Genomic DNA, 12,395 nt, shown 5'->3' with positions numbered 1-12,395 from the left:
TGGTTGTTAAGAAATGTAACAACTGCATACAACTGCATACAACTGCATTGATACTGTATGTAACAACTGCAGAGATTCAAAATTCTAGAAAATCTCTGGTGAAGATAGTTCAAGAATATGCTTTTGGTACTGAAATAGAATATCTGCATAAAGAGAAGACACTCCCAAAAAATAGCAATCTGTTGCCTTTGGCACCCTTTCTTAACTCATCGGGACTGCTCCGAGTTGGAAGATTGAATTCCAATCTTTCTGACCGTCGAAAACATCCAATACTTCTCCCAAAAGGTCATCATTTATCAACGATAATTGTGAGATATTTTCATGAAAGCCATCTACATGGAACTATTCAAATGACATTATCAGCATTAACGCAAGAATATTGGATAATTGGTGTCAAGAATCTTGTCAGAAAGACTATCTCCAGTTGTGTAAAATGTCATCGTCAAAATGCTAGAATTTTGACACAATTTATGTCTGATTTACCTTCAGTAAGAGTAACACCTTCCCGAGTTTTCTCCATTGTTGGAACTGATTATGCCGGTCCTTTCCAAGTGAAATCCAGAAAAGGAAGAGGTGTGAAGACTATGAAATGCTATGTTTGTTTATTTGTGTGTTTATCCACAAAAGCAGTTCACTTAGAACTTGTAAGTGATCTGACTTCTGATGCCTTCCTAGCTTCTTTAAGAAGATTTACATTGAAGAACTAAAAACCTTATACGATCAATTCATTGAAAAAGAATATGAGCTTGTAAAACTTAACATAAAGATAGAGGCATTTATTTCAGTTGACGAAATTTAAAGGGAAATAATTTCGGTTGATGAATATTCGGAGAAAATTTTAAAATGGAAAAGTAAAGTTAAACGAAAAATTGATAAAATTAATGAAGAAACGCAATCGGTTTCTAGTTACGAAAATTTACCTCTAAGTTCATTAAATAGAACTCCCATGATAGAACACAAAAAATTGATTTCTTTACCGAAATTAACTTTGCCTCTGTTTATGGCTTGAATTTTGGGCCCAATTTGAAGATGCAGTGCATAAAAATACCGAATTATCAAATGTCGAAAAATTCCATTACTTGAAAAATTCGTTGGGTGGTTTGGCATTAAATTCGATTTAGGGTTTTTGTTTGACAGATTCTAATTATGACAAATGCATAAAATTAATATCTGATAGATTTGGACGAGAGGATCTTGTAATTAATGGTCACATGACTAAACTCCTTAATTTAGAACCCGTGAAAAACTCTAATTTGAGAGCGTTTCGAAATTTATATGATCAACTTGAAATTAATATTCGTTCCTTTGAAAGTTTGAAGGTCGCATCTGGTTCGTATGGCCAGCTTTTGTGTCCCATAATTCTAAAACTATTACCTCCTGATGTTAGTTTGGGATATAACAAAATAAAAGAATCTAAAGGTCAGTTTAATGTAAATGAATTAATGAAGTTTATCAAAATCGAATTAGAATCGAGAGAATCGTCATTACAGCTAACACAACCAAAAATTGATTATTCCCCTCCATATCGTTCGGCAAACGAATCATACGCGAAAAGAAATAATCCGCACACTTCCGCTTTAACTACTATCATAAAAGATAAAAATTGCATATTTTGTTTTAAGGGACACGATTCTTTAAATTGTCGCTTATTATCACTTTTTGAGAAAAGGGCTAAATTAAAAAGAGAAGGTCGCTGTTTTAAATGCTTATGTAAAGGTCATTTGAGTGTAGAATGCCAGGAAAATGTTCGATGTAAAAAATGTATGAGTCAAAATCATAACGAACTGTTTTGTTTTGGGAAAGAGAAACCGATAATAACAAATCACTCAGAAAAGCGAAATGAGGAGCCAGCAGCCGCGCCTCAAAATCCTGAATCAATTATTTCTAGTATTGCGCATAAGGCCAATAGTCAAAACAGCCCCTATGTAGAAAACATCATTGGTGAATACCAGTGCGGTTTTAGGAAGGGCAGGTCTACAACTGACCAAATATTTCGCATAAGACAGATTCTGGAAAAGACCAGGGAATTTGGAATTTGTACCCACCACCTATTTGTGGATTTCGAAACTGCTTACGACAGTGTAAACCGGAAGCGACTCATTGAAGCTATGCGAGAATTCAATATCCCGGACAAGCTTGTACGACTCACCACACTTACACTGTGTAAGACCATGCAGAAAGTTAAAATCCAAAATGACTTCTCGGAACCAATGGAGGTAAAAAATGGTGTAAGGCAAGGCGATGCTTTGGCATGCCTACTCTTCAATTTGGCATTAGAAAAAATTATCAGAGATTCAGAAATCAATACCAGAGGACATATCTTTCATAAGTGTGTCCAAATATTCGCTTTTGCCGATGACATTGACATCATAGCACGAACACAATCTGACTTAAAGCAAGCTTTTCTATCCATGGAAAAAGAGGCAGAAAAAATGCATCTCACTATTAACCAGGAGAAAACCAAGTATATGCAATGCACCAAAATAACTGATTCTACAACTCACTTGCAAATTGGTGAATACAAGTTTGAAAAAGTAAACAGTTTTGTTTCTTGGTTCTGAAGTCAACGTTAATGGCAATATCGCACCCGAAATACAAATAATCAATAGTGCAAGTAAATGTTTTCATGGATTAAAAAAATATTTAAAATTAAACCTACTAAAAAAGAGATACTAAAGTGTTAATTTATAAATGCTTAATCAGACCTATCCTAACATATGCCTCAGAAACTTTGACAACAACACAGAAAGATGAGAATTCCTTGGGAATCTTCGAACGTCGGATCCTAAGATCCATTTTTGGGGGCAAACAAGTTGATGGTACTTGGTACAGACGTTCAAACTCAGAACTTCATCGGGCCCTTAGAGAGCCTGATGTTGTCAAGTATGTAAAAATTCAAAGAATTAAATGGGCTGGTCACATCATTCGAATGAACAGAGAGCGTTCGACAAACATAATCTTTTCGGCTTAGCCCATCGGATCAAGGCCCAGAGGTCGACCAAAGCTGAGATGGGCCGACTGCGTGGAAAGACTTTTCAGTCTTAAAAGTCTCAAACTGGAAGACAACTGCCAGGCAGAGGCAGGCCTGGAGGAAGTTGATTGAGAAGGCCAGGACCCACCCGGGGCTGTCGTGCCATTGAGGAAGGAAGGAAGGAAAATATATATACTTCCAGAAAAGTTACCACCTCTATATACGACCACTTTTGGGAGGAATTTTGCATAGATTGTGTCGAATAAAACCTTTAGGAGAGACTTAAAACCTCTCCCGCAAACCTTTTGCACGAAAAGGTTAAATAAGGAAACACACAAAATGTCAACAAAAAACATTTACACTTTGAGTAACGTAACATTTTTATTTAAATCTTACTTTTTTATTAAATCTTTATTTCGCGTATTTTAAATTTCAGTCTAATTTTATTTCACTAAAATAAGACGTTATTTAAATTTCAAAATAAATGTTTCACATTAATCAAATTCTGAATATACCCTTACAATGATACAAAAGTTATTGACTGTTGTATTTCTTAGTTTTTATAATTATAATACTTCATTAGTTACATACTATATATATATATTTTAAGTTAATAACTAAAAGCAGTAATATACAATAATTTACTTCATTTGTGTCATATAACAATTGACTCGAATTTAAGTCTTCTTTTAATTTTTTATTAAAAGACTAATAAAAGAGAATTGTTACATTACGCAAAGTGCAAATGTGACAAAAACCAATAAGTAGATTAAAATGTATTCAAAATATTTATGAGACGCTCTCATTTAGAGCACTCTGACACCACCTCTCAACAATATATATACAACACCTTTCAGTCACTAAAGGCACTATCATTCACTTCTAGAGTTGAAAGTTATCAGGAAAAAAAATATTTCAGAAAAAACTAAGTACCTCACACAAACAAGCCAAACCTTCTCATATTTTAAAGCTAACCAATTCTTATGATATATTAAATGCAAACGTAAACAAAAAAAAAATTTATTTAAAATAGTTCTATTCTTCATAATTGAAAAATTTGTTTTTACATATTATATCAATAATGATAATTTTTATGGATGCTAAATTTTTCCATCCATCCTATTTTCATGACGCCAACACCAGTAGTTTTACTGCATTATGAGATGACACTGACTAAAATTAATTTGCTAAAAATTATATCTTCAATAGCATTTTGAAGTCAATGGCGGAAACCCCTAGGAACTGTGGTCGGTGCGGGCTGGGTGCAGAATTCGTATCGCCCAGCCATCGCTGGGATTCGAATCCAGTTCACCTCATTCAAAGGCTCTATCCTCTGAACCACCGTGACTCAAATTAAATTAAAAATAATTTTATCCAATTGTTTAGAAGATTTCATACGAGCGTTGTAAGACGAGATGAAAATATCTGTTTTTATCATACAAAAATCTTGTCAAAAACTAAATTTTAACTAATACAAGGAGATTTTTGCTAACAGTCTTATGAAATTTTATACAATTTAAATTATGTTTTTAAAGCACATATAAAAAGAAAAAAATTCAATTTTTTTTATCTACAGCTACATACTTAACAGCACGTCAAGCATTAAATTTGTCATCATTTTGTAAATATTTAATGCTTGTAACATATCATAAAATACATAAATGTTGTATGTTCGTCAAAATATTTTAATATCACATTGCGATATATAAAAATAAAATTTAGTCAGACATGCAACACTTAAATTAACTTCTAGGTGTTGAATCACATTCCTATAGTCACACACTTAATTATTTGTCAAGAACCTTTAAGAAATTTAATTATTTACAGGCTTAGCAATCTGCAAAGTTTGAACTGAGTATAACGTTAGTGGCTCATTAAGTCAAATGTTTTAAAAAAGTTTTTTAAATTCTTTGTTTTCCGATTTCTATAAACTATTACAAGAGTCAATCTGTACATTAACATCAAGTTGCATAAGTCAAATTGAAAAAAAATTAACCTATTTCACTAAGTTAAAAATTCTAGTTTATGACTAATTGAAAAAAAAAATCTCCGACTGACAGTTCTTGAAAATGTGACTAATTTAAATGAATACTTCGTAATTTGACAAAAATATTTTAGAGTCAAACGTGTGATAGTATTAATGATAGTTCATAATTAATCAGATAATGCAACTGAATTGATTGGAATTTCAATTCATAAATGTTTATAGGCTAGGTAAAGATAATTTTGAAAATTAAAAATTTCACCTCAATTGTACCTCTTGTATTGCCTCAAATAAATTTAAATTTATTACGAATAAATATAGATAACCTCCTAAATTAAATAAAGGTGAAACTTGATAAATCAATAATTTTTAGAGTTTCTTTTTTAGATATTTCAACATTTCGAGCATTAGGAACTGCAATATACACACTTTAGAAACTAATTTTGAGAAATGAAAATTTTAAAACTAAGTTTTTCAAGCAGACAAAAGAAAAAAAAATGTCATGTCTGATCTAAATCAAAAAATAGAGGCATTTGAGGTCTCTTAGTCATAAATTGACGGAATCTTTGGAAATTCTCTAGCAAAAATCTAATATTTGAGCAGAATAGTTTGTCGAAAAGATGGCAAATTTAGATTGACCAAGTTCCCTTTTGATTTCTATTGGATGGTCAGAAAAATGTTCAATTTGTTCTGTTATAAAGAGTCAAAAAACTAATTAAAAAGTTGATGGCGATAAAATTTAGACGTAAATTTTTGTTCAGTAGTCAGAAAACTTTCATTACTGTGCACGGAGTTTCATGAGAGGATTGATAGCTCTAGCTAGTCGGAAAGTGATTAAGATTCAAACCTCACTTACAATATAAAAATCTAAACTATTTAAAACTGAGTATTAAGATATTAAGTTTTATAAGACCTGGTCTTAAAGTCATAGCACGAGAAATTTTTATGAAAGTATTTAGAAAATAGATTACCGCTCAGCTCTAATAACTTTAAGAAAACTCAGTTTAATAATTTCTTTCCCTCTTTAAATACTCATATGCATATTACATGCCTTTTGAGTTTGAAAATGAAACTGTAAATTTATCTGTGTACTTTAAAATAGTATGCATCTATGATTAATCAGTTTAGTAAAATTTTAGATTTTTAATAATAATTTGGGAATTCCGTATGATAGAAAATATTTCAAAATATGTCCCCACATTTTTTAAATAACTTAGAATTTAAAAGTCTCAGATAAGTGAATTATGAATTTCAATTTATGCAATTGAATAAAATTTAATTACATTACTTTCCTAAAACTATGGAGACTATCTTAAAATTTACGACAGAATACAGTATTTGAGTATTTTATTGAGTATTATTACAGTATTTTGAGTATCAGGAAAGATTTTACAAGAGATTAAGATTTTAAAAAGTAGCAATTAAGTTTTAAATATTCGGTGTTTGGTCTAAAGACGTTAAACATAAACCTCTAGGATGATTTCAAAAAAATAATAAATCAAACCCAAGAAAAAATAAATCATTTTAACTCTAATCATTGGATCACTTTCCTATTTCAATATTTCTTTTACGTCCAACAATTTAGCATGGATTAAAATAATCTTAAATTTAGACACATTATAGAATTAAGCATTTGAAGTATTATATTATCAAGATTTTCAAGTATTATATTAACAAATCTAATTCTACACACTGGCAAAAAATAACTTCAGAATATTACACTGGTAAGGGTTAAAACAATACAAGTTAAGGAGAAAAAATGCTTATCTTTGTTTTCTTTCATGTACTTTCGCAGCAAACGTTTCCTTTATTACTGTAGTCTCATCTCCAGCTAAATTTCTCCTTTCAAACATTTCGACGTCCTTACTGTAGTCCAGTTAAATTCTAATTTCTACAGAAATCATTGTCATGTAAGCTGAAAGAAATAATATCATTAAGAGTCGTTACTTTTGAAAAATTAAAATTACAGATACTTAAATCATAAAAGTATAACATAAATAATAAAATTGCATCAAAAAGTTGTAAAATATATTGAACTCTGTGTTTCAAGATGTTATTAAAATTGTCTAATAATTCCTGTATTTCCTTTCATAAAGAAATACCTGTATAAACTTTTGCTAATATGTATTAATGATAACTTCAGTTTTAAACGTTCGTATATGCTGACTACGGAACCAAATGTTGCTGCTCACTAACACTCCTTAATATTTAGATTGTTTCCATTAAGTAAAAAGTAACGAGAAAGTAAATACAAAGTAGTATTGCTTAAGTATTGTAAAAAAGTATTTCATTAAGTATTGCAAAATATTAATTTGGATAAATTTAAAACGAAATAGTTTAAAAATTAGGTAAAAAGTAAGAGTCAAAAATTAGTTTTTAAATAGTTTTCCAAAAAAAAAATTTTTTTTTTCGAATAAAAAGTTTCCCTCTTCTGCTAAAAAAAAAAGACAAGAGCTTGAAAATAAGTTTGATTTTTCCATTAAGAATTTTTTCAATTTTTTTGGTATAAATTACAGAATGTTATGAGTATTTAACAAATTTCAAGCTTTTAACACACATTTTTATACATCGGAATATTTTAAATGCTTCTTCTGGAATCTAAAATAAAGTACAGCTAATTTCTTTTAATTAAATTCTGAATGCGATGCACATATTAGGACTATAAGAATAATATTAAGATTAATTATTTAGCGTGCAGTAAAAAAAAAAAATGAGGTTCATTTACTTTATGAAAATAAAGTCAAAATAGCTTAAAAAGAACAATAAGTGTAACACTTTATAGAGGATTAAATTACTTATTTTATACTCTTAAAACACCTAAGAAAGTAAGCTGAAAAACTTTAAAATCAGTATATAAATATAATCCAGTAAAAATTTTGAAAACTTGACCTGCTTATTTAAAAAAAAAATACTACAAGTAACGATAGTCAACTTACCTTATACGATTAAACTTTGTAACTAATTCGTAGCACCCACAAACTTCAATATGAAAGCACAGTATTCTGCAGCCTTTTTCAACACTCGTGGGCAAAGAAAATTGAATACAAGCGCTTTTATATATTTTTTTTTTAAAAAAATGTGTGTGAGATCGCATCTGGTCTCTTGTTTTTGTTTAATGAGTGAAATTTTATATGCTTAGAACCGGTGTCTCCCAGGCGGAGTTGTATCGCCCACCAAACGCTCTGTTAAGCGTGGAGGTGGCGGGTTCGAATCTCACCGTAATCCAGGATGTGATGTCCTTCTCTGTATTGTGCTATCTTTCTTTCTACTTGACAAAGGTTTATAAGCCTTAATTGAACACGCATGTATGTTTTATTCTTAGAAACTCCTTGCGCTAGAAGTATTCTCCTTCTGATAACGCTCGCTCCGCAATGGACTGATCGTAAAGACCCGGTGCCCAGCAGTACACCGAAGTCAAGCATCACTGGCTGCGGTCAGTGTGCGGGTGGGTGATCACTTGGATCAGTCTGCGTAGGGATCGAGGGTGTGCGGTCCTCGTTAAACTGTTCTACCGTAAAGTGCTCGACTTCGCGTGCAGGTCGTCGGGCTACCGAAGCGGGGGTGCCATCCCCTCTGTAGAGGATCAAAATTGTGATGACAAGTCTTCGGATCATCCTCAGGGATGTTTCCCAGACCTTCGCCAATAGCCCATTGTGCAGCTCTAGTGCGACGTAAAGTAACAACAACAACAACCCATGTTCGAAAGGTCATGAGTTCGATTTCGTCTGCCGAAGAAGTTGGAAGGGGGTTTTCAAAATAGTGACCAGTGTCCGTTAAATCTATCTGGGTCACAAAGTCTACCAAAATCGTATAACAAATCAAGACCTCTGGGTGTACTGGACCCTAGATTGATCATGCTCTGGTCAAATGCAGGTCAAAATTATGATCTGAGGATGGGTGGAGTGTAAATGTGTTCTGCCTGTCAAACGGGCTGTGACGTATGAATGTTGTCTCCGGATCATCCTCAGAGATATTTCCCACACCGTCGCCAATAGCCCATTGTACAGCTCTAGTGCGACGTAAATAAATGTACCTGTGTATGCTCTTCAAGAAGTACGGCTTATAAGATCTTGTCAATTTGCAGAGCAGATAGTTCAAGTAAGAGAAAGACATCACAAAGATGAATCCAGAATTGTCGTGGAATTCGAACCCGCTACGCTCACGCTGCTGAAGATTTTCTTGAATGGCGAGACTACTCAGCCTAGGTGGAACTCTCTCTCAAACCCGTAAATTTATGAATAATATGTATTGATATACTTCGCTTCAATTGCAAGGGTGGCCGAGAATCAAAGAACTTGATCATTAACAAAAGAAAGTCACGAGTTCTTTCTACGAAAGTTACTGAATTGCATCAGCGTTTTTCAAGCACAGAAATTTTAAATCGAGATAAAAAAACAACAACACCTGTTGAAAAGTTTGTCACTTAACAAGGGAATAATACACAAAAGCTTTTAACTTTAGAACTAGAGAGGGTAGGGGAGAGTTGGATAAAACGGGATAGTCGGACAAAATGGGATACGTCGCCTTGGGACCAGACTATTGCAGCTATCTTGTGGACAACGACAGAAACGTGTTATTCGACCGTGATTATATCATTCTCGGTGCGTCCCGCCTCGAGATCACTATTTGATAGAAAGTTATAAGTCTCAGAACTTTTTTACTCTATTTTTTTAGCCATTTTCTATATTTACGTGCGTTGTTTTTTACATTGTACTGCCTACACATATGGGAATAAAATTCCGGTGAGTATTAAATTTAATTAATCATTTATTTACCAATATTTTGATGTGCAGTCTATCTAATTTTCTCTTCATATTTAGGCAGCAGCCATGTTTGTTTCAAAAAGTGTCGGAGTCGGACAAAACGGGACACTTGTGAGTTGGATAAAATGGGATAGAGTTTTTTATGTCCCGTTTTATCCACCTATTTATTTGTTGGATTATTACCTTTTAAAATAGCCATATATTAATGTAGGCCTAGGCTTTTTAAACAACTTATTTATATTAGCTATATATATTTTTGAAAAATTTAGTCTTTTTATATAGTAATGCAAAATTTGTTTATTAACGTTCGTTATTAAGCATTTTATTTTCGACTCTAGGATTTCACATCTTTCTTTAGAACTAATTGTAATGTATTTCTCTGATGAAGACTTGAGCTTTTTTATGTATAAACAATATTATTAATATATTTGCATTATTTATAATTTTATATTTATATATATGCAAAAATTTAAACATTGTAAACCCTATCCCGTTTTATCCAACCCAGGTATGCTAAAACGGGATATGTAAGAGTTTGGAAATTAATTTTTTTTTCTATTTCACAGTCAGTAAAATTAGTTTAAAATATGTTTCTTGTGTACTTCGATAAATGTTGTAGCTACAAAAAAAATAATGTATGGTTTTCCTGAACAGATATTCCGTAGTAAATATAAACAATAATGGTATCCCGTTTTATCCAACTCTCCCCTACTCATATTTTGTCGTGAGAAAATTGGTAACAACTGGTTTTTACTACTAGTCGAAACTTCTTTCAGGAAAGGTACTTTATTTACATCGAACTAAGGCTGCACAATAGCCTCATCAAAAACTCAAAATTCTGGGAACTTTTGTTTGACAATTATGTTTAGCCGGCCAGATGGCTCAGTGGTACCTGACTGCGAATTCCGGGCATGTGTTGTTCTCAATATTGTGTGATGTATGAATGTGGCTATAAAACGGGTATCTGTGGGTAATGTTGCTCGCCACCGTGACTTAAGTTTACAGGTACCCACTGGGTAACACTTCCGGCATCGTCCTAGGTAGGCGAAGCACGTAAAAAGTTCAATGACTGCCGTTATAAAAAAAAAACAATTATGTTTAAATAAGTATTTTTTTTTCAAAAATTAAATTACTTTCTTGCTTGAGTAGTAAATATTCAGAGTTTTCGTTGTGGGCGTAATGCAAATATTTAGAAAGAGGATTTTTTTTAAAACTAACAAATGATACAGTAATAACATCAAAACTTAACAATAATATTTTTCTTTGCCTATCATTCAGATTTTGTCTCTGAAATTGTTTTTTCTCAGTTTTACCTTTTTCTTCCTCGCTTTGTCACTTTCTCTGTTTTTTGTAGATAGTCTGCATACTTAAGGGGGTTTTCTTCGATTTCTTTCAGCTGATTTCATGATCTTCTTTTGCTATTCCTACTCCGGAAAAAGAGACTAATGTATAATAAATACGGCGCTAAAAGTCCTAAAATACATATTTAACAAATAGGAAACATTTAGTATTTAAGTGATTTAAAATTTTTAATTTAAAAAAATAATAATTGTGTTAAATTTTGTTTAATTTCAAACGCAGAATCTACAATCTTATGCTGACTTTATAATTATTTGAATATTAGATTTCAATGATTCTTATTTTATATTCCTTTTTTTTTATTTAAGTAAATCGAGAAAAAAAAAATTCTGCCCCTAATATTACATTTTTAAAAAAAAATAAAAATTTCTATAAAATAACGCAAATTTACGGGGATATTTAACTGCTAAAAAAGTGCCGTTTTTTTAAAAATATCAACAGAATAACTTTAAACTTATTTTCTTAATCATACATTATTTACAAATATATATTTACGGAGGAAACAACAATTTATCAATTTATACTGAGTTAATAAACAATTGTACGCACTGCCACATGCTCAAATGAGGCTAATTTTGATTTATTAATCTAAATTAGATTAGAGTATTGTTATTGTTGCAATTTATAAATTCTCCTTCAAATTATCTACTTTTGTTTAATAGTTGTTAAGATTACATTTGTGCTCAATTTAAAATGATGTTGTGGGAATGCTTAAATAAAATGTCACACCTGCTACAACAACCCACCCACAATGCTTAATGACCTTAATTAAAATATTTAGTAATTTTGGTTTCTGCATTTAAAAGTATCTTAATAATAATATCTGTTTTTGAATAAAAAGTATCAAACTCGCATTGTATAAAATTATTTTTCTATGGTGATATAAATGTAAATTTCTACTGGGACGATAATTAGAAGTAAATTAATTATGCTTACTTTTTTAAGTCCCGCAGTGGATTGATCGTTAAGACGCGGTTCCCAGCAGATCACCAAAGTCAAGCATCACTGGCTGCGGTCAGTGTGCGGGTGGATGACCACTTGGATCCGTGTGCGTAGGGAACGAGGGTGTGCGGTATGGGTCCTCGTTACACTGTTCTACTGTAAAGTGCTCGACTTTGCGTGCAGGTCGTCGGGCTACCGAAGCGGGGGAGCCATCCCCTCTGTAGAGGATCGAAATTGTGATGACATGTCTTCGGATCATCCTCAGGGAAGTTTCCCAGACCGTCGGCAATTGTGCAGCTCTAGTGCGACATAAATGAACTACAACAACAACTACTTTGGATAGATAGATAGATAGATAGATAGATAGATAGATAGA

This window comes from Parasteatoda tepidariorum, chromosome 7 (genome assembly GCF_982258835.1).
Source record: "Parasteatoda tepidariorum strain Cologne lab strain chromosome 7, Ptep-v5.0, whole genome shotgun sequence".
In the NCBI taxonomy this organism is placed as follows: domain Eukaryota; kingdom Metazoa; phylum Arthropoda; class Arachnida; order Araneae; family Theridiidae; genus Parasteatoda; species Parasteatoda tepidariorum.
Note: the sequence above shows the minus strand (reverse complement) of the source record.